Consider the following 20,792-nt stretch of genomic DNA (forward strand, 5'->3'; position numbering starts at 1 on the left):
CCAGCTTGCAGTGCTGCATCCTAACCGGTTGCTCCACCAGGGAGGGCCCGAAGTGCTGATATTAAAGGACATACAAAATCAGTGAGGTTGAAAATAAAGTTTGCACCATTAATATGCACATGTTACATCCTTCTTTTAGTGTGGCAACTCATCTTAGTACTTAACCATATAAATATTTCCAGCAATGAAAAAACCAGTCTCCTGTGTGCTTTGGAGTGCATTAGTGAATTCAGATGAGGAATTTTGTAGTTCCTGTATCGCTGTCATTCTATCTTTCTTTTCATATCTACCCACACCCTGCCTCAAGAGGTTTTTAATGTCTTAAAATGCTAACAGTTTCTTAAGTTCTGCAGCATGGATTGCCTTTCTTTTTTTTTTTTTTTTTTGGCTTCTCCTCAGTTTCAGGCTTAGGTTTCAGTATTATCTACTTTGCTAAGTCAGTTACCACCTGTCCTTCTGCTTTCCAGCTTACAAAACTTGTGTTGACATTTCTCTTTTGCTGACATCTCCTCTCATGTTCTCTTTTTCCTTTAGGTTTTTATGACTTTTAAAATTCTTTGTTGTCATTTGTGAGGTTTCAGGAGTGAGTGGTGATAAATGAATTTGTTCAATCTGCCATGCTTACATAGTTTCCTCGATTCATTTTTAAATTTTATTTTATAAAATACATTTTTACATTATTCATTTTGTACATTTTTTCATCTCAGTTGTAATCCCTGTGCACTTCCCACCACTTCACCCATGTGCCACCACCATAGTCCCAAGTTTTGATCTTGTTCCCTATCCTCCCCTGTATAGATGTCTCTGGTTTATCATTGTTAGTTGATGCTCTTTTTTACTTTATTACAATTACTATATACATAGTAATAATACACACACACACGTATATATATACATATATATGTGTATATATATATATATATATATATATATATATATATGCAGGTATGTATTCCACCCCATCCCTTACAAACTTGCTGTGAGTGAAACCACCCGGCATTTTAATTTTTTTCTGGCTTATTTCACTAAGCATAATCTTTTCTAGTTCCATCCATGTTGCCGCAAATGGTATGAGTTTATCTATTTTGATTGCTGTGTAGTATTCCATCTTCTTGATCCAGACATCTATTTTTGGGCATTCGGGTTGATTCCACATCTTCCTTATTGCAAATAGGGCAGCAATAAACAAATGGGTGCAGGTATCTTTTTGTTATTGTTTTTGTGTCCTTTGGGTAGATACCTAGGAGTGGAATTGCAGGATCATACGGAAGCTCCAATTTTAGCAGTTTGAGAAACCTCCACCCAGCTTTCCATAGTGTTTGCACCAGTTTGCATTCCCACTAGCAGTGTAGGAGAGTTCCTTTTTTCATCATGAGGAAGGAGAGCTACACAGAGTAGAGTATTCTTGGTTGGAATTTGTTGACTTGAAGTTTGTTGAGTATGTCCCTCCATTCTCTTTGTGCCTGTAGTGTTTCTTCAGAGAAGTCTGATGTCATCCTATTTTCATTTCCTTTTTTATGTTTGGGAAATTCTCTTCTATTATCTCCTTGAGTCATATTTCAGCTCCCTGTTCTCTTTTTTTGCCCTCTGGGACACCTATGGTTCTCATATTTCTTTTCCTCATTACATCTGATATTTCTTGGATTATGTATTTTTTTTCCTTTATAGTTCTCTGTTCTTTTTCTTTTTTTTTTAAATTCTTTTTATCCCAGCCAGGTTGCTAACCCACATGGCACAGCAGACCTCTCCTTCCTTGCCTGTGCTCCCCTTAGCAGTGTATTTTGGTAGATCTATCTGTACTGTTCCCCACTCTGTCTCTGGTGAACACTCTCACACCCCACACCTCTGGCTTACATCCAAGCTCTTGTATGCAAAAGTAAACAAAAATCTTAAAAAAAATGAAATTATAGAGAGTACATTTATTCTCTTGACCATAAAATACTTAAACTAGAGGCCCTCCCTGGTGGCGCAGCGGGTTAATGCACAGCACTGAGAAGCTAAAGCCACTTCAGCATAAGTTCGATTCCCACCTGCCCTGGAGGTGACCACATGGTGTGGCAGACCTCTCTTGACCCGCCTGCTGCTCCCCTCAGCAGTGTACTTCATAGATCTGCCTGTTCTGCTCCCCACTCTGTCTCTGGTGAATCCTCTCACCCTCCACATCTCTGGCCTGTACCCCAGTTCTGTATGAATAAATAAATAAATCTTTAAAAAAAAAAGCACTATCAAATGAAGGCTCCAGTTGCAGTTGGCTTGAGTGGACAATTCTATGGAATAGTAATGTATTTAAGAACAAACCTGCTCTTTTTCAGGAAAACAGAGGACAGAGCACTTTCCTCCTCAGAGAAAGACACTACACAATTAGTATTAATAATTCTCTGATACCAGATCATGACAAAAACATCACAGGAATAGAATAACCACTATCCATATGAACACAAATGCAAGCATCTTCAACAAAATACTGATAACAAAATCCAGAAATATATAAAATGAATATATACCATGATCAAAAGGATGTAATCCAGAATTGTAAGTGTGTTCAATATATAAAAATCAATCAGCATCATATAGCATATTAAGAGAATAAAGGATAAAACCCACAAGATCATTTCAATGGATTATAAAGGTGTTTTGTAAAATTCAGCACCTATTAATCAGAAATAGAGGAACACATCCTCAATGTATGAAGAAGAGCTACAAAAAGCCAACAACTGTTATACTTGATGGTGAAAAATGAATGCTGTTTGCTTTAAGCTCATGAAAAAAAAAAAATCTCATGGTCACCCTCACCATGCATTCAACATATTTTGGAAATTCTAGCCAGTAAAATAAATAAGGCAAGGCAATGTCATAATATGCCATACAGACAAGAAAGAAAGAAATAAAACTTCCCTAGTTGCAGGTGACATGCTTGTTTATGTTGCAAATTTCATGGAATCATCAAAGTTTCCTCTACAATTGTGAATTTATTAAAATCCCAGGATATGACGTAGATGGAAATTAATTTTATTTCAACATACTGGCAGTAAACACATGGAACCCCAAATTTAAATTTTAACATTTACAATTGCTAGAAAAATGAAATAGCCAGGGGAAGAGCTAACAAAATATGAACAGGATTTATATGCTATAACAAAATTCTTAAGGAAATAAAAAATGATTTTAATAGACATTAAGTCTTTTTCATGGCTCGAAAGACTTAATGTAACAAAGATGTCAATTTTTAACAAATTAATATTCAGGTGTAAGTGACTATTTTCAAGATAGCCCCCAAATTTTAATATATATATATATATATACAAAATCAAAATTATTCTGAAATTCACATGGAAAAGGAAATGTGATTGTACAACTGAAACAATTTTTTAAAAGAAAAGGTGAAAAGGATCAATCTACCCAGTTTTAAAACATATTATATAGTCACTATAATTCAAACTTTTAGTGATGTGTTAGACACAGATCAATGGAATAGAAGAGAAAACTCAGAAATAGACTCACATAATATGCCCAACTGTTTTTTGGCAAAGATGCAAAATATGGAGAAAAAGTTTCCTTTTCAATGAATGACTCTAGAACAACTGGGAATCCATAGGCAAATAAATGAACTTTTACCTAGTTTAGCACTATATTTAAAATATTAACTCAAAATGGATCATTTACTTAAATGTAAAATGTAAACATTTAGAAAAAATGTAAAAAATCTTTGGTACTTAAGAATAAAGTTCTTAGACTTGACAACACAACCACAATCCATAAAGAGAAAACTTTGTTAAAATTTAAAGCATTTTGTTCTGCAAGACCTTATTAAGAGTACAAAAAGGAAAGCTATATAAACTATGAAGAAATATTTGCAAACCACTGATGTGCAAATGACTAGTGTTTACAGTATGTAAAAAACCCTAAAAATGTCAATAGTTTAAAAAAAAAGCTAATAGGAAAATAGACCTGAAGAGACATTTCACCAAAGACGTTATGCACCAAAGAGGTTGAACATAGGAAGTAATGTTCAAAATCACCAGCCACTAGAGAAATGCAATAAAACCACAATGAGCCATTACTGTACAATACCAGAGTGTATTAAAAGAAAAGAGACATCACCAAATGCTGGCAAGAACACAAGGGAATGGAACCACACACCCATTGCTAATGTCAAATGACTTAGCTCTCTTGGAAAATCATTTAGCAGTTTCTTTAAAAAAAAAAAAAAACTGTAACTCCAACAAAATCTAGCAATTGCACTCCTGGCATTTATCCCAGAGAAATGAAAACATATTTTCATAAAGAATAATAAACATGAATGGTTATATTAGCTTTTGTATAAAGCCAAAACCTGGAAACAAAATCTGTCAATGGGCATTGGTTAAACTGCAATGTCCATATCATGGACTAGCATTCAGTAATAAAAAATGAATGACTTTTTGATATATGCAAACCTACAATAATCTCCATAATAATATGCTGAATGAAACTGTCCATGCCAAAACTTTATATTTTATATAATATTTTTGAAATGACAAAACTGTGGATTGGAGAACACAGTTGTGATCGCCAGTATTTTAGGGGAGTATTTGGAAGAGAGGGAAATAGTGTGGTTGTAAGAGGCAACATGTGGAATCTTTTTGTTAATGGAATTTTTCCATAATTTGACTGTTCCATGTCAATATCCTGGTCATGGTAATGAATTACAGTTTTGTTAGGTGCTACTGTTGGGACAAAGTGATTAAAGGGAACATTGGATTTCCTGTGCTATTGCTTGTAACTAGATATGAGTCTACAATTATCTCAAAATAAAAAGCTTAAGTTTTACAATAAATGCTGGTAAGGATATGGAGAAACAGGAATCCTACTACACATTTGGTGAGAATGCAGACTGCTGCAACCACGATGGAAAACAGTTCAGAAGTTTCTCAAAAGATTACAAATGTATCTGCCCTATGACCTAGCAACTCCACTCTTAGGTACAGAGCCGAAGGAGAGCAGTAATATTGCTCTCATTGTGGGGATTCATCAGTTCCAAGTGCTTCAAGTAAAGCTCCCTTTTCTCAGTAGCATTCTACCATGCAAAACAGGAAGAATTGTAAGCATCTACTTACCAACAAGTAGTATTTGGTCAAATAAATTAGGTTACATTATTTGATGAATAACCTAAAACTATAGAAGTCGTATTTCCAAAGGATATAGATATGGATTATGGTCATGATATACTGTTAACAAAAATTAAGTTATAAAACAATATAATGAGGCATAATCATAATTTTATAAAACTAAAATGTGCATATAACTACTTTGGCATGACTTAAAATTTATTAAAAAACACTAAAATCCTGGGCCCTCCCTGGTGCCGCAGCGGGTTAAAGCACAGCACTAAGAAGCTTAAGCCACTTCTGCATGAGTTCGATCCCCACCTGCCCCGGAGGTGACCACATGGCGTGGCAGACCTCTCATGGCCCGCCCGCTGCTCCCCTCAGCAGTGTACCTCGTCGATCCGCCTGTTCTGCTCCCGTCTCTGTCCCTGGTGGATCCACTCACCCTCTGCATTTCTGGCCTGTACCCCAGTTCTGTATGAATAAATAAATCTTTAAAAAAAACACACTAAAATCCCATCTGTTCAAAATTGTATACAATAATAATAGATGACTTCTATAAATGGAAAAAAGTTATTTAAGTTTTAAGAGACTTTTTAAAAAAAAAGTCTTCCAATCTACGTTAAGAATGATGAAGTCTATACAGTTTAAAAATCTAATTTATTCAAAAAATTATACTTTTCGTAACATCAGAAATGATCAAACAATTATTGATTTTGTTGTCAAAATAGAAGCCATAGCCTGCTGTGTCTTAGAATGAGTAGAATTCTAACAGTTGAACATTTTAACATGTAATTTCTGTGACACACAAAATTGGGCTCACATTTCTCAGCTACATGGCCATAAATTCATTCTAACAGGAGGTAGGAAAGAGCAACAAGATGAGCTTTAGAGCAAAAAGCCATGATTTTTCAGTTCCTGAGCCACGACCTATTAGCAGTGTGACTCAGGTCAATTATTTTCTTTCACCTCTCTTTTTCTCTTCTACAACTCAATGGAAAAATTAAGCATTATTTCTTAAGGCTTCTCAGGTGGATCATTAAATAACACGTATAAAAGTATTCTGCAAAGTTATAAATGCTATATAACCGTTCTTTATGTTTTGATTCACATGAAATAAATAGCACCCTTTGCTGTGCTTAGTGAATCCTTGGATGTACATTACTAAATAGAATTAGTGCTAGCTAGCTCTCACCACACTGCACGTAGGGAGTACTCAAGGGGGCAACTATATTTTATAGAATGTTATTTATGCTTCAGATATAGAAATATCATTCTATTAAAACATATCCTAAATCATTCATCAGAAAACTACCTGTGTGATGACATTGGCTTATTTAAGAATTATTCTCTTCCCTCCTTTCTATTAGGATCTTCACAGTTTCACAAAGGGAATTGTATTTTTGAGGCTTTCCAGTTTAGGGTGTAGCATTCATTTCCCATCAGAGTTGACTTAAAACAGACTCTCATTCAGTCTGAGGAATGAGCACAGTTAAGAAAAAAACAGTATTATTTTATTTTTTACAGCTCTGTTGAATTAAGTCTTGTTAAAATGCTCTGAAATTATCTCAAATATATCCAGCCATGAGGACAATTTTTGTGGGTTTGATTATAGAACAGTAAAACCATTGACTAACATAAAAAATGAGAATAGTAAGAAGAAAGCATTTTGTAAAATTCTTCAAAAGCATCAGTAATTTCATACAATAGTTTATGTCCCCCAACTTTCTTTAGTAATGCAAAATTCCTGTTTTTTTTTTTAATTTTCATTTTCTATTTTGGACTAAAAAGACTTGCTCTTGATATAAAGACAGATAAGGGTTTTTACTTTTCAAGTGCCCCAGAACATACACTTAGTAACAGAAGATGTGAATTGTATGAAGAGAATGTCCCAACAATGAGTTTCAGTGAGGCAATCACTTTCTTTCTGTTGCTGTGAGGTCAGTTTACTCTTATGCAACTTGTTATCTTGTGTACCAGTGCCCTCTTGTGAAAGATACTGTTATGGGTGCGAACATGAAGTCATGTTGCCTGTTTCTTAAAAGAACAAGAAAATATATGCTAGACAGGGATTGAAGAATCTTTTCTTCACCCTCTGCTCTTCCCTTCATTTCCTTTCTAAATTCCTTTTATTTTATCTTCCTTTTTTATTTCTTGTGCTCCTCCTATACTCTCCTTTTACCCTAAATTATTCTCCTTCTTTATGTTGTTAAGCATGTAGAAACATTTATTTGGTTATGAACTAATTGAAAAGCCTTCCTCATGTCCCAACAACAGGTAATGGAAAATACAGATCATTAGGGTTTTTAGACCTTTTTCAGATTCATCTCCATAGCTTGAAGTTACTGTGGACTGAGAAGAAGCAGTATTGTTTGGGAACATAAAGTTACTTTGTATTGTCTACCATAACTTCAAGATGTATTACAGGTTGCTGAGCCAGAAATAAAGCTGTACAACTATTTCTAGAGGTAATATTTTTCTTATATGTATGGGTCTCAGTTTCCTTGTTTGTATAAAGGAGATGATAATATATAATTAGTATTAATCATGGAAGAAATGTACCAAACTTGCCAGATAGGTGGCCTCCTTGGAGAAGGATCTTAATTGCCTTACATTTCGAGAAAAAAAGATAGACTTGATTGTTATACAACGAGTAGTCATCAAACCTTTCTAAAAATGCATTTTAGATTTTAAAGTATTTGTGTGATGGCAGAAGGTAGCAAGGATTGGAATCAGGAGAGAGTTAAGATGCGTAGATTACTTGACAAGCTCAAATGATGTGTAATGATAACTGTCAATATTCATTGCTTGCGATATGAAGGGTAGCATGCTTATAGTTTTTATGACTTATTTAATTCTTTTGGTCATTTTATGACAGATTACACTTGTTCTCCACACTTTACAGATGAGGAAATCGAGGAAAAACAAAAAACAGTTAGTAAATTTACCTAAGCTGATTGTCTGACTTCAGAGCCGTCATATGGAGCCACTGTTGTGTACTATCATTTTTTAAAAAGATTTATTTATGGATGTATACAGAACTGGGGTACAGACCAGAGGTGTGGGCGGTGAGAGGATTAACCAGAGACAGAGTGGGGAGCAGAACGGGCTGACTGACAAGTATACTGCTGAGGGAGCAGCGGGCGGGTCAGGAGAGGTCTGCCACCCCATGTGGGTCACCTCTGGGGCGGGGATTGAACTCATGCTGAAGTGGCTTTAGCTTCTCAGTGCTGTGGTTTTACCTGCTGCACCACCAGGGAGGGCCCTATTGTGTACTATCTTTAATGTGTCATTCAACAACTACCCAACATGCCACCCATTGCTTCAAAGAAAATTTGACAACATAGGGGTTTTCCATGTAGAATAATGATTTTTTTTTTGAATGTGATTGTCCAATTTCCCCAACACCATTAATTGAAGATACTGTTCTTTCCCCACTGACTATATTCAAAACACAATCCCAAAATGTATATGGAACCACAAAAGACACTCAAGAGTTAGAACAATCCTTAGAAGAATAAAAATAGGCATATCACATCTCTTGATTTCAGATTATATTACAAATTACAGATTATAATAATCAAAATTGTATGGTAGTGGCATAAAAACGAACACATAGATCAATGGATCAGAGTAAACAAAATAGTGGCAAATTCCTACAGAAATTATTTTTCTTTAAAATAAATTTTATTCACTTATCATCTGTTTAAAAATCTTTATAATTTCAAGAGGTACACCTTCACATCTCCATACTTGCGCATACTTCATCCACCCAACACCACAAATACTCCTTTACCAGCTTTTGTCTCCTCCCCTCTGATAACCATCTTGTTATTTCACAGTGTCTAGGAGTTATTTTTGCTATTTTTGTTGGGTTTTGTCAGTTTGGTTTTCCTTTCCACCCCCCTTTTGGTTATTTATATTTCACAAATGAGTGAAGCCATCTGGCAATTGTCTGAAACACTAATAAGAAATGATATATGCACCCCTATGTTTTTGGCAGCATATTCACAATAGACATGACATGCAATCAACCTAAATGTTTGGCAGATGACAGCTTATGGTTTATGTACTTAATGGAAAGTAATTAGGTATTAAAAAGTTAAAATCATGTCCTTTATAACAGTATGGATGGAATTTGAGGTGATTGTGCTAAGTGAAATAAGTCAGAAAGTGAAAAAAAATTACAGGGTATTTTCACATATATTCTTAAAAATGTATCTAAGCTATTGATTGCCACATGATATTAATTTTTAAATTAATCGATAAAATAAATTAATGATATCAATTTTTAAATTAATATTACTATCTTTTATTTTTTAGGATTTATTTTATTTATTTGTGCATACAGGAGCTGGGGTATAGGCCAGAGCTGTGGGGGTTGGGGGGTGGTTAGAGGATTCACCAGAGTGGGGAGCAGAATAGGCAGATTGACTGAAATACATTGTTATGGGAGCAGCAGGCGACAGAGGAGAGGTCTGCTGTGCCATGTGGGTTAGCTCCAAGTGGCAGATAGCTTCATAGTGCTGAGATTCACCCCGTTGCACCACTAGGGAGGTCTTATATTATTAGCTCTCTAGAAATTTAAAACAAACATCTAAATGCTCTCAACAGTTCTTATATAACTGGTGATTTTCAGTTAATACTTGCTATGTTTGAATTATAAGAGACTACTGGGTTAATTCCTTAAGTATCACTAACTTTTGGGGAGTCCTGTAGCACTCAGGATCTATTTGTGAAGTGATAGGGTTTTGTTTAAAAGCAAAACAATGAAATGAAATTGTAATTATGATTCTTTGAAGTAGAAATTTGTTTTTGCAATAAAGCTACTTAGACTCATAGAAATATTCCTTAATATAAACACTTCCACTTAAAACTTGCTTTCAAATATTAAATTCATTAATTTGTTTTCCTTTTAACAAAATTACATATTTTCAGTTTTTTTCTACTTTTGGTTTAGTTCTAAACTGACAAATATCATCAAGTTCCCTTATCAATAATGGGATTTCTTCAGCACAAGCTTGCAAAATGGCCCTAACGCTGTTCTTTTAATAAGTTATTCTCATTTGTATGAACATCCTCAAACAAGAAAGGATATAGTACATATCAGTCTGTTTATATCACTTGTAAATCAGTTCAGCAGACCAGAAAGAAATCTTTGCAAAAGGAAGATGTGATAGGAGGAAATATTCTAAAACCAGGTGAAACTTCAGTTTTATCTGTTCAGTTGGAAAAGTACCATTACAACCAGTCTCTGGAAATATTTTTTTTTTCCTGAAGAATTACTAATAAGGCAGTACCTTTTCTACCATGATTTCCATGGGAAATTGGACCAGATTACAAATAGAAGATTTTCTGACTGGTACATGGAATGGTCCCACAGAATTCAAAGCTAATACTTCATTTAAGGTGACTGAGTTAGCACATCAGTGATGCTGCAGTCTGTTATGTTACCTTAAGGTCATCGTATGGGTCATAAGGTGTTACAAAATGCAAAGCAGGAGCTTGTTTGGCATGCTTTGTCTATCACTGTGAATCTATGTTGCAGACTTATACAAATAAGAAGATTCTTGTCCTTAATTCCAAGGTCCCAATAAGCATCTGTATCATATAGAGTGACATCAGGGACTGAAGTTGTAAGACAAACACAGAAAAAGCTTTTTAAGGATCATGAAGTTTAAAAGTATAGATGCTCTAATAATGAATTAGATTTAATTTCACTTATTTTTTTTTTTGCACAAAAGAATTGTAGTTTAATTTAGTGGTGTGAGAGATGGGAGGGGTGAGAGGATTTACCAGAGACAGAGTGGGGAGCAGAACAGGCAGATGTACTGAAATACATTGCTGAGGGGAGCAGTGAGCAAAACAGGAGAGGTCTGCTGTGCTCTATGTGGGTCAGCTCCCTGGCTGGGGATTGAACTAAGGCTGTTGTGGTAATAGCACTGAGACTTAATCCCTAGGGCACCAGGGAAGCCCCTGAGTTACATTTTAGGTGGAGTAAATATACAAATCTCATGTGTAAATGTTGATCTATCAGTTCGTGGTGGCTGTCAAAAACTTTGCATCAGAAGGATCGTAGGTTCATTGGAATAGAGTGTTGACGATAGATAGCAACATGTGCCATAAACTTGAGCATTGAAATGGGTGCAAGTTAGCCAAGCAGCTGACAGCCTTTGACAGGGCATAGAGGAGACTTTGAGGGGGATCAGTAGATCTATTTTTCTGGCTCTGTTGGGACAACTTCTTGAAAGTTGGGCAGGAATGGGGTCATAGTATCCCTTTTTTTCTGAGGTTCCCTGTAGTGTGAGACTGACTTCTGACACCATGGTGCCACAGCATTCTGTGAACCATATGGAGAGTGAGTCTGAACATTTATCTGGCAGTTACACTGAACTCTCCAGACTAGTCAAATAGTCTCATTCATCTATATGCCTATGTGTTCTCTGGAATGATTCTTTCTCTGGCAGCAGGTTTTGCCTGGATCAGAATGAAGATCACTTTGATAGCTAAAAACACACATCTATCCTCCTGCCCATCTTGTCCTATACTTTTGATTCTGAAGATCTCTTAGATCCAAACCAATGACCAGAGTTTAACCAGTCACCTTACTATCTGGAATTTGGCTACTTTGGGTTTTTTTTTCTTTCCTCCTAGACTTGACTTTCATTTTCTTCAACATTGGTATAAATGCATTCCAGGTTTTCATTTCTATGCCTACCTACTTTCTGGCCCACTGCTCTCTACTGGTAACTATAACATTCTCATTTATGATTCATTATCTTGTAATCTTTCATCCATTACTTCTTTTTTGGTTACGAATTTAGCATCTTATGAAAACCCTTATTCCAGTTCTCCACCCTCTCTCCAGATTGCAATTTTCAAATGTTAACCGAAAATGAGCAAATAAACAAACAAGCAAGCAAACAAAAACCCAAGAAAATGCAAACCTAGTTAGGCCAGTTAGGAAGTGGCTCTGGGGCATGGCGAACCATCAATGGCACCTACAGAAGTAATCAGGGTTTTCCAAAGCCTGATTGGGGCATTCAGAACAGCGTGGCAAGATTTTTTGTCTTAAGGCCTAAGTTCTTGTAGCAATCTTAGAATATTGTATTTGAATTTGAATTACATGTTTCAAACACATATTCAGCCAGAACAACAGAGGGATAGTACAGTGGGAATATTGTTTATATGTTTGTTCATAGACTAAGTCTGTACCTCTTTAAAATGTGGGGTTCTATACTATGGTAAAACCACTTTGTATCCATGCTTGTGTGTTCAAGACATATTTTAGAGCACAAAGGGACTTATGGCACAAACTTCTAATTTTACAGATGGAGAAACCAAAGCCTGAAGAGGTTAAGTGGCTTATCCAAGGTCACATAGTTGGCTAGTGGTAGAGCTAGGACTAGAAAGAAGTCAGCTCATCTGACATGCATTCCTTTCTAGTCACTATGCTGTCTCTCCACTGTTGCATTGTTTTCAAATTAGGAGTGACTCACCATCACTTCAAAGGGCAAAAAACTAATTTCCTTCTGATTGAAATGAGGCAGTCACAGGGTTTCACACAAAAAATTTGAAAAATGATATATGTGGCTTATTTCTTTGTTCCTTTCTGTTTTTGTCTCTGGATCAAGAGGCAAAGAAAACTAGAACAGTTGGAAACAAGACAAGGCAATCCAAATGCTGTCAAGGAGCAGAGGACACATATGTTAGGGATAGGGACTATCATTGTTGAAGTGTAAACAGAATTATATCTGTATCACTCAGTGGAGAGATGGACCAAGGCCGTAGCTATTAGAATCTCTGTTTCTAAAGTGCTTAGTGTAGAGACTGTGGAAGCTGCCATGGAAGGAAGTAGACTACTCTTTAATAAATGTACCAAGCTTGGCATTAAGGGAGGACAACTTGGAAGAGATCCAAACCTAGTTGTTGGATAGGTCTCTTCTTCAATGAAGGGAAAATGGCGACTCTTGGTTAAATAGCACATTCCCTGATTTATTGTGAAATTTTTAATTTGAAATGTTTTACTTAGGTTTACACAAAAATCTGTCTGCCCAATACTAATTTAGACTTATCTATTCTATTCATTAATTTTATTGCTGATATTGTTGCGGTTTCTTCACTCGTTTATTCATTCTTTCAGCACTTAAAGTGCATGATTAAATTCTAGGCACTAATTTAGATACTAGAGACACAATGTGAGAACAAGTGGTAGTTCCTGCTTTGGACAGGTTGCAAATTAGTGTGCAGAGAGATAAGTATAAACAATACAGTTGATAGAGGATGTGATATACTTGTGTATCCACCAAGTACTATGGAATCACACAGGCAAGCCAGTTACTTGTCTAAGAGGGACAAGAAAGACTTTCTGGAAAAGTTAAATTTGTGTTTATCTTGGAGGAATCATAGGGTTTGAGAAGCAGGTAAAGGAGGAAATCAGAGAGAACAGAATATTCAATGGCAAAAAGGCTGAAAGCCTGGCGCATTTTGGGGGACACAAAGTTTTCAATCTGTCTGGCCTATAGCGTTTGACGAGTGGCCTAACGAAAGAAGAAAAGCATGCAGGGGTAAGGTATGCTGGATATGGTTAAAAGGGAGTTATGTCTATTATCTATTGTACAATCTAAATATTCTGAAACTCAGCACTTACTGTGGAGGGCTGCTTAGTGAAAAGATTGTGGTCCTTGGAATCAATAGATTCATGTTCAATCATTTCTTAACTGTGAAGATTGGGCAAGATATTTAACTACATTAAATTTGCTATTTTTTCCTTAAAAGTAAGGGTGGTTACTTCTGGGGAAATATTTGTAGGGAAGTGTTAATAATATATGTGAAGTCATCAAGAATAGAACTGAAAATTAATAGAAATTCATCTTATATTCTTCCTTATCTTCTTCCATTGGCATCCTGACTAATCCCTCCTTCTTTCTCTACCTCACAAGATTTGCTGTATTTACGGAAATTGTAGATGTCTTGACATATTTTTTTATTAGGTAGATGACAGGTAGAAAACAGTTTTGTTCAACCTCTGTCTTGATGTTAGTAAATGACAGACAACCACCATCCCCACAATTGATTAAATCTGCTTGCCATTGGTGGGTGACATATTTAAATGATTCTGTCATAAACATGAAACATGAAGCATTTTTGCAATTTGTAATCAGAACTTTACCTGCCAAAAATAGTTGTAGCTGGGGTGGGATTGAATTCATTCCTGTACTTCCCATCTTTCCAAACCTAACAAACTGTCAGCAGCCTGCCTTTTGGAAAAAAAAAACGATACATAGATGTATATTTTTCTTCTCCAGTGTTCCATATGCCAATTTCATTTTTTCAATGAAGATACACAAATGTTTTTATGTTTCTTTAAAGATTTATTTATTTATTCGTACAGAACTGGGGTACAGGCCAGAGATGTGGAGGGTGAGAGGATTCACCAGAGACAGAGTGGTGTGCAGAACAGGCAGATCGACGAAGTACACTGCTGAGGGGAGCAGTGGGCGGGTCAGGAGAGGTCTGCCACGCCATGTGGATCTCCTCCTGGGCAGGCGGGGATGGAACTCATGAAGAAGTGACATAAGCTTCTTAGTGCTGTGCTTTAACCCTGCTGCGCCACCAGGGAGGGCCCCATAAATGTTTTTATATGTTTAAATGAAGTCATTTTCATTATATCTATTTGGGTAAAAAAAAGTCTTGAGAAGCTAATGAGCTAAATAGGCTTGGAGAGAATGAGATTCTAAACATTCTAAATTAGTGACTCTCAGATTCTTACTGGCTCTGGATAGATTGGGTGTGGGGTTTCTTTTCAATAACCTAATGTATTTGATTCCTAGAACCAGAAGGAAGTACAATAGTCATCAAATTTCTAATCTCCTGTCTTATATATGAATCCCCTCTAGTATTGCTGCCAATTAATTAAAGAGCCTCTCCTTTGCTAGATTTAGTGGTGGAGCAAGGGCCTTTTATCATAATCTTAAGGTTGCCTGCATTTACTATTTTTCCTGCCATTAAATTAAAATGTGTTCTTACAAACTTTGTTCCTACATTTCTGACTTTTAGCCATGAAGAATAAACCTAATGATTTTTTTTTTTCTTCTTAAGGTGTCGCAAAAGTTTGGAACCAGATGATACTTGTAAAGGTCACTCCTCCACTAAACTTTTCAATTTCAATCAATGGTTTCCTATCAGAAACCTGTGAAATGTCTCTGAATATATTTGTCCATATTCTTCTGGAAAGTTATCACCTAGGCCCTCCCTGGTGGCGCAGCGGGTTAGGACGCAGCACTGCAAGCCAAGTGCAGCCGCTTCAGTTCTAGTTCAGTCTGCAGCCCCAGAGCTGAGACACGTGGCTGCAGAGCTCTCCTGTCTCAAAGGCTGCTCCCATCAGCCATGTACTTTGTCCATCTGCCTGTTCTGCTCCCCACTCTGTCTCTGGTGAATCTTCTCACGGATCCTGCACCTTTGGCTTGTACCCCAATTCTGTATACATAAATAAATAAATCTTTAAAAAAAAAGCTAGGACCTAAGTGTCTGTGTAGATTCACAGTATGCTGCATGTGGTAAAGAACAGCCTATGCTAACACTTGCTTTTTGCTGTTAATTCAACCTAAAAATCAAATTAGCTACTTTTGGTGCCCATGTTAAAATATTGTCTTACATTAAACTTACTATTGACTAAACCACTATCTATCACAGCTAGTCTTCTCTATCTTTTTATATTTTGATTATGCCTTCTAATGTAAATATCTTTCCCATAATCTGTCAAATTCTAACATGCCACATCAGACTTCTCTTTCTTCATCTGAATAATTCCACAAAGTTATTAAACAGGAAAGAACCAAGTCTCCAGAAAGAATCAGCCCTGAACTGTCAGGAGGAGAAAAATAATGAAAAAATAAAGAATCAGGAAGTTTTCCACTGAAAATATTCTATTACAAAATTCATGACCCAGTAGGAACTTGATGAATTTTATGATAAAGTATGATGATAAAGCCCTACAACTTTCATTATAGTCTTAAAAATGCTCATGGCTCAAAGGCATTGGAAACTCATAGTCTACTACAGCACCAAGTACTTTGGCCTCAGTACAATCTATGTGAGTTCCAGTCAAGGGGTCTCTAGCCCAAATGCACGTGTATCATGAAAGGCCTTTTTAAATGCTAAGGACAATTAGGATCTAAAAGGAAGAGCTTGTTGTCCCTGAAACTAAAAGGAATTTAGATGGAAGATCTGTTCTAGGAAGTGAACTATCACTGGAGCCAATTCCAATGACTGTGGTATGGTAGACAGGGAGGAACCTAGCAAAATCTGCTTGTTAAAATTCCTCTTTGGCCATTGTCTTCTGCATAACCCAGCAAACATTTGTTTGTCAAACTTGTGATCTTTTTATCTTCCCGTGAGTTACCTTTCTTCCCTTCGAAGCTCCAAATCTCTACCCCCTTCTCCTTAGTTGAGGATACATCGCAATTTTGCCTAAGCATTTTCATGTCTATGTATATTCTCTGTATATATTTAATGAAATTTGTTTTTTCTCCTGTCAGTTTACCTGATGTTAATTTGATTATTTTCCAGCAGTGGAGAGCCAAGAGGGAAAGGAGGAACCTTCCCTTCCCTCCACAATATCATTGTATTCATATAGTCGGCATAGCTCTCCATCTGATTTTCAAGGCTATTGGCCATCTCAGAGAATAAAATGAATTGAAGCTAACCATCACTTGCATTTTTAGGTGTTCATTGATACTTTTTTAAAAGCAACCTATTCGGGAACTCCTCCCATGACTCAAGTAATTAATCATTCATTAAAAAAATAGTTATTTAGTTCCTGTTCTGTATCAGGACTGATGCTAAGCACTGGGATTACAACAGTCAGCAAAACAGACAAGGTATTTGCTCACGTGCAGTTTATGTATGCACAAGAGAGATCCACAACAAACAAACACACAAGATAATTTCAGATAATGGTGAATGATCAGAAGAAAAAAAATAAGGAAATGGGATAAAAAGTGATTGGGAAAGGGAAATAACTGTAGATAGGTTAAGGAAGGCCTCTATTAGAGAATGGAGTTTGAGCTGATCTCTGCTTGACAAGGATTTACTCTAAAAATATGTAGGGGAAGGATAATCCAGGCAAAGATAATAGCAACACAAGACCTTGGGGCAGGAGCAATCTGGATTGCTCAAGGAACAGACCTAAGATGGCTGTGGCTGAAGCTTAGTGAACAATGGGACAATAATCAATGGTGAAGGTTGAGAGGCCCGTGATGCTGTCACAGCCACCATGAGAGTGCAGACTTTGTTCTAAGGGCAATGAGGTCCGTAGTAAGCATCAGGTTTTCATGGTCTGATTTACTTTATTCAAAGGGTCTAATTGTTGTGTACAGAGATTGTATTATAAAGAGACAAGAGGAAAATGGAGACACTGCCTACATGTAATTGAAAAATCTACATTCTTTATCATTTTGAAAAAACTAGAAAGAAAAAAAAGAGAAAGGAGTGAATCTCCAGAAGTGTTAAACATTCTCCATGAGTCCTCAAAGATCACTAGTATAGGTTCATTAGCAGTATACAATCTTGTATCCCACGAGACCAAAAGGCATTTGAAACCCCCTAGAACACTAGTTTTTTCATATATGCATTTTTTTTCATTCTCTTCGACCATCGCAGGCTTCAGCTATTTCTTAGCAAAGTTGTTTTTTATACTTCCAGCCTGAAAATAATTCTCTTTGACAGGGAAGACAGAAACAAAATAGGATTTAAAAACGTCTACTTTCCTCATGTTATCTATCACCCTGGACAGCTCTCTGGTTTATTTAGGTATTCACTTCCATTTTTTTCCTGCTACATCATTATAGTTTACAATTGTGTAGTTAGAATTGTCTTTTTGAGAATTTCCTTGAACTGAATCTTGAATGCTTGTGTCTCACTCTAGCCCTGTCTTTTACTACCTTGGATAAAGTATTTAACCTCTTGTGCCTGTTTACTCAACTGTAAAATGGAGACAATAATATCTGTCTCTTAGAGTTGTGAGAAGTTAATGAATTAAATATATGTAGTACTTTGAACAATGCCTGACACATGAGAAATGTCTGAATCATATGGATATGGCCCCAAGTTCAATTCCCATGATGCTGCCCATTAATTATACTGAAGGTGCCCGTTCCTCCCGATTATCATTGAGAATTATTGCTCTTCCCTCAATGCTTGTTTCCCTGTTACATAATTATCCTTACTTATTGAGATGTAATTGACATATAACATAATAATTACATATATATGACACAAGGATTTGATCTCATTATATATTGTGACATGTGACCACAGCATGTCTGGTTAATATCTGTCACCATAAACATACTAATTTTTTTTGTGATGAGAAATTTTAATATCTATACCATCTTAGCAATTTTCAAAACACATGAAACATTATTAATATAGTCATACAGTTGTATGATATTATTAATATAGTCATATAGTTGTATGATATATCTGATGACATATTTTATAACTGCTAGTTTGTAACTTTGGATCCCCTTGACCCATTTTGTCTCCCCCCAACTCAAAACCACCAATCTGTTCTGCATATCATTCTATGAACATTTATATTAGATTCCACATATAAGTGGGCCATGTTATTTTTCCTTTTCTACATGACTCATTTCACTTAGCACAATGCTCTCAAAGTCCATCACTTTGCAAATGGCAAGAATTTTTTTTATCTATGCCTGAATATTCCATTATAGGTGTAAATATATAAAATATATGTATATGTATTTATGTATGTAAATACACACACACACATAACTACCCATTCATCTAAGTCATCCATTGGTAGTCATTTATCTTGTTTTCTTATCTTGGCAATTATAAATAATGCTGCAATGAATATGGGGACGTATATCTTTCAAGCTAGTGTTTTTGTTTTCTTTGGATAAATGCCCAGAATTAAAATAGCTAGTTCATGTTGTACATCTATTTTTAACATTTTTAGGAATCTCTACATTGTTTTCCAAAGTGGAAGCACCAATTTACATTGTCAACAGTACACAAGGTTGCTCATTTTCCCCCACATGCTCACTAACGCTCGCTATTTCTTTTTTTTTGATATCTCACTGTGGTTTTGGTTTTCCATTCCCTGAGGATTAACACCTTTCCAGCTACTTATTGGCTGCCTGTGTGTGTGTGTGTGTAATATAAAAGTCTATTCAAATCTTGTACCTATTTGCAACATTAGATTGTGTTTTTTTTCTTATCAAATATAATATTTGCAATTACTTTCTCCATTGCAGTAGGTCTACTTTTCATTTTGTTGATGATTTCCTTTGATGTGCAGATTTTAGTCTGATGTAGTCACATTATTTTTGCTTTTGGAATCAGATCCAAAAAAATCATTACCAAGATTAGTGCCAAGAATCTTAGCACCCATGGTTTCTTGTAGGAGTTTTACAATTTCATGTTCAGGTCTTTAATCAACTTTGAAGTAACTTTTGTGTATGTTGCAATATGATACAGTTTCATTTTTTTGCATGTGGTTCTCCAGTTTTGCCAACATCACTTATTGACAAGACTGTCCTTCCTCATTGTATATACTTGAATTTTTTGTCATAAATTAATTTACCATATATGCAGGGAATTATGGCTGAAGCCATTATTCTGCTCTATTTTTTTATGTTGTTTTCCTGCCAACGCTATACTGCTTTTACTATTATATCTTTATATTATATTTTGAAATGAGGACATCTGATCTCTCATCTTTCTCAAGGTTGCTTTGAATATTTCAGCTTTGTTTCTGGTTCTATATAAATTTTCAGTTTGTTTTATTTCTGTGCAAAATGCAATTGGACTTTTGATAAAGATTGTATTGTTTCCAGATTGCTTTATTCATTCAGTATGGCTCATTTGACAACATTAATTCTTTCAATCCATTAATATCAAATATCTTTTCATTTAGTTGTATTTCCTCAAGTTCTTAATCTATATTTTATTGTTTTCAGTGTATAGGTCATTGATCTCCTTGGTTAAATTTATTTCCAGGTATTTTATACTTTTCGGTGCAACACCTCAAGAAATAAGATGAATCTCAAAAAATAATCTAATATTATACCTAAAGGAACTAATTGAAATTGTTTCTTAATTTTTCTTTTTGATCATTCTTTGTTATAGCATAGAAACACAACAAAGGTTTCTATATTTACTTTGCATTCTGATATTTTATTGAAGCCATTTACTAGTTCTAGTGGTTTTTGGTACATTCATTGGTATTTTCTCTATATAATAGCAAGCTGTCTGCAAGAAGTGAAAGATTTACATTTTCCTCTCCAATATGAACGTATTATATATATTTTTTCTTGCCTACTTGCTCTGGCTAGGAATTTCAAAATAATGTTGAATAAAAGTGGTGATCGTGACCATCTTGTCTTGTTTCTGATCTCAGGGGAAAACATTTCAGTGCTTTACTGTTTGGTGTGATGTTATCTGCGAACTTGTCATATTTGGCCGTAATTATGTTGAGGTATGTTCCCTTTGTACTAACTTTGTCAACTGTTTTTAGAACTGCACGTAGTCAAATAGATAGTTCTTTGTCTCTGCCCTGGGGTGGGATAAGTCTCCTCACCCCCATGAAATAAAAGCATTGATTATCCCTCACATACAGATAATAAAAATTGAATCTCAGAGAAACATATTCAATATCATTTGGTATATGTGCTA

This window comes from Condylura cristata, unplaced genomic scaffold, assembly GCF_000260355.1.
Source record: "Condylura cristata isolate star-nosed mole 26May11 unplaced genomic scaffold, ConCri1.0 scaffold00019, whole genome shotgun sequence".
NCBI classification, from domain to species: domain Eukaryota; kingdom Metazoa; phylum Chordata; class Mammalia; order Eulipotyphla; family Talpidae; genus Condylura; species Condylura cristata.